The 3,909-nt window shown below is 47.8% G+C and overlaps 1 pseudogene; it reads left to right on the forward strand.

Moving 5' to 3' along the window:
• The window catches only part of LOC111973535 (traf2 and NCK-interacting protein kinase-like), a 73,780-nt pseudogene that overhangs the window by 58,761 nt on the left and 11,110 nt on the right, over window positions 1-3,909 (forward strand).

Below are 3,909 nucleotides of genomic sequence, written 5' to 3' on the forward strand. Positions count from 1 at the left end.
TCTCCCCTGGCCTCTCTCTCTCTCCTCCAGGGAAGAAGAATAAGTTGCGTGTGTACTACCTGTCCTGGCTGAGGAACAGGATATTACACAATGACCCTGAGGTGGAGAAGAAGCAGGGCTGGGTCACTGTGGGAGAGCTAGAGGGCTGTGTACACTACAAAGTTGGTACGTGTGTGTGTGCGTGCGCGTGTGCGCGTCCGGGAGGTGGTGGAGGCTGGGTGAAGTTTAAACCTGTGTGTTGCATTAGACCATTGAGCTAAAGCCTAGGCATTATCATGGGTTACTAACACAAGTCTCAGTGAGTGATTGACTCTCCTGTGTGTCTGCTATTTCCAGTGAAGTATGAGAGGATCAAGTTTCTGGTGATTGCTCTGAAGAACTCAGTGGAGATCTACGCCTGGGCACCCAAACCCTACCACAAGTTCATGGCCTTCAAGGTAACACACAGAAATATTATCTTATTTCCTCCCCTACCAGTGTGTAGCTCCCACCTGGGTGATGCCACAGCAGTCATTTTGTAGCTGAATGCTCTCTACAGTATCTCTCTCAATAATGTCTCTGTTCCCCACTCTCTGTCTGTCAGTCGTTCACTGACCTACAGCACCGCCCCCAGCTGGTTGACCTGACAGTGGAGGAAGGTCAGAGGTTAAAGGTCATCTATGGCTCCAGCGTTGGGTTTCATGTAATCGATGTCGACTCTGGCAACCCGTATGACATCTACATCCCCTCCCACGTAAGGCTGCGTGTGCATGCGCGTGTATGTGTGTGCGTGCGTGGTCAGAGAAGGACTACTGAACCAGGTAACATCTGATTTCTGCACTCTGGTGCTGAGAAGATGGTTTCCCTCTGAACTACTACCTTTTAAATGGTAACCGTACCTACCGTGTGGCGGTTCTGGTTTCAGGGCTCAAATACCATGACGGTTACKATTTATGTTGTTGAAACCATGACAAGGCTGTTTTGTTGACATTGTGTGTTACCATGGTGATTGTGTGACTGATGGAGCGGGAGATTCCGTTGTTGCAGCAGTTTCTCATCGCACAGGGGGGTGGGGAGCTGGCCACAAGACAAGAAGGGAGGGAAAGAAGGGCGAGAAAGAGAGATTTGGAGGTAGAGGAGTTGCGGGGGTCGTGTTCTGTGCCAGCCAGGCTGACACCAGCCCCCCACCCCTCCACTGTGTGGTATCTATCGCCCCCGGCAGATTCAGAGTCAGGTGACGCCCCATGCCATCGTGGTGCTGCCGCGGACCGACGGAATGGAGATGCTGCTGTGTTACGAGGACGAGGGCGTCTACGTCAACACCTACGGACGCATCACTAAAGACGTGGTGCTGCAGTGGGGAGAGATGCCTACATCTGTTGGTAGGTCACACACACACTATATACACAACTCTCACTGCCACCCTCACAAACACTTCTATGCCTCTCACTGGTTCATAAAATACACCCCTCAATACCTCTCACTAGTCCCTCTCTAACCTTGGTTACCCCTCTCCCTCACTATTCCGCACAACCATGCACTACCCCTCACTACCCCTCTATACTCCCTCTCTATCCCCCTCTGATCCACTAGTAAGGCTAGGACTCCGAGTCTTTTCAGCTTCCAACCCCAGACTCAACTCCAGCCCCTGCTCCCCAACTCCAGCCCCTGCTCCCCAACTCCAGCCCCTGCTCCCCAACTCCAGCCCCKGCTCCCCAACTCCAGCCCCTGCTCCCCAACTCCAGCCCCTGCTCCCCAACTCCAGCCCCTGCTCCCCAACTCCAGCCCCTGCTCCCCAACCAGGACCAGAACGAATCAGTTTCTAATGGCGGGCACATTTTTTCACTGGACCTCCTATATGTGCATGCGCTTGCATATTCACCATTTTTTAAGGAGTGTTATAGTGAAGACCATAGGCAGCTTGTGAATTTCAAGGTTGGGGAAGCTACAGTTTATATTACCATCTCTACCGATCTGCATGCCAGTTATGATTCTTTTTATATGCGCATTTTCGTGGAACAGTTTCATTTCACTAATAACGTTTTTGTTTCTCAAAATCAGTGTTACTTTGTTAATCATGAATCTGAAGTAAAACAATAAAAAAGTCAAAGTAAAAACTCAACTAAGGCGAGAGAATCAGCCTCTGCCATGTGGACACATTGATACACTGTGATCCATTGGCGGCTAAAGAAATGAGAGCATAGAACTCAGAGATAGCCTTCAGGCCAATGCAGTAAGCCTATAACTTAATCGTCAACTAAGTAAAATACATTGGCCAAAAGTCGACAATTAAACATTTTCGAAAATATTTCACATTCATCTCTCTACTCCGCCTCTCTGCCTCCCTTTTTATCTGTCTTGACTTGAGCTATTGCTGGTGAAGTGCAACATTGTATCAAATCATCAACTGGATCCAGCCCCAAGCTGTCTCTGGGGAACGTGCAACATTGTATCAAATCATCAACTGGATCCAGCCCCAAGCTGTCTCTGGGGAACGTGCAACATTATATCAAATCATCAACTGGATCCAGCCCCAAGCTGTCTCTGGGGAACGTGCAACATTATATCAACTAGCCTATTCCAGGTCTTCAGAGTTTCCTGTGCCATTGAGCTCGGGACAGACAGCTGTTTTTTTTTATGACATTTCCACTGGATATATTATTATATTTTTGTATTTATTATTTAACCTTTATTTAACTAGGCAAGTCAGTTAAGGACAAATTGTTATTTACATTGACGGCCTACACCGGCCAAACCCGGACGACGCTGGGCCAATTGTGTGCCGCCCTATGGGACTCCCAGTCACGGCCGGATGTGATAAAGCCTGGAATCGAACCAAGGACTGTAGTGACGCCTCTTGCACTGAGTTGCAGTGCCTCAGACCGCTGGGCCACTCGGGATCCCATGGACAATATGGAATAATCAGATCAAGATATTCTGTTCTTTTACACCGATGCGTGATTATCAAGGCCAGGAGTGTTGGAAAGATTTTTCAAATACTGAGGAACTGTCATTCACAAAAACAGACTTTGTTGACTTACTGTGTGAGGTGAAGAAAAAATTACTGAGAAGCTCAGTTTATTAGTGGTGGATGTGGTGAGCTATAACAATCAAAAATCAGACATTGCCAAATGGGTACTTAACTACTTTTGCACGCAGCAGGCCAGGTAGGCCTATTTCTGTGTGTGCTCAGGCACGTGCGCTCCCTCAACTTTATCAGGAAATGGAAACCAGACACATGCTCATTGCTCACATGGAGCACTCCAAACAAAAGACAATGAAACAATTGACAAATCTGGTAATTGTTATGAAATAAACCAAAACTTGTTTCTCACAAGTGTAGCAGGTTGTGAACTCTGCAAACAACGTTTCCTGTCTGATAATGAGTATGGTAAATGACTGTAATTAATACATTAACAGAAATTCATGTAACCAAATGACAGGGGATTAACGGTACATCTACTAGAGCTGCTGATGATATGTTATGGAGAATTACTCAAAAAATAAACAATCAGGCTCCCGAGTGGCACAGCGGTCTAAGGCACTGCAGTGCTTGAGGCATCAGTACATATCCAGGTTCGATCCCGGGCTGTGTCGCAGCCGGCTTTGACCGGGAGACCCATGAGGTGATGCACAGTTGGCCCAGCGTCGTCCGGTTTAGGGGAGGGTTTGGCCGGCCGGGATGTCCTTCTCCTGTCGCGCTCCTGTGGCAGGCCGGGCGAATGCACACTGAGGGGTAAAAAGTAAAAAATATATAAAAAATGTATTAGCAAAGGGCAAACAATTCATACAATAAAACTATAAATCCACAAAAATTGGTGGGAGACAGCTGAGCGCATTCTGGAGAGCTGAGTGCATGCATTCTGGAGAGCTGAGTGCATGCATTCTGGAGAGCTGAGTGCATGCATTCTGGAGAGCTGAGTGCATGCA

This window comes from Salvelinus sp. IW2-2015, linkage group LG14, assembly GCF_002910315.2.
Source record: "Salvelinus sp. IW2-2015 linkage group LG14, ASM291031v2, whole genome shotgun sequence".
NCBI lineage: Eukaryota > Metazoa > Chordata > Actinopteri > Salmoniformes > Salmonidae > Salvelinus > Salvelinus sp. IW2-2015.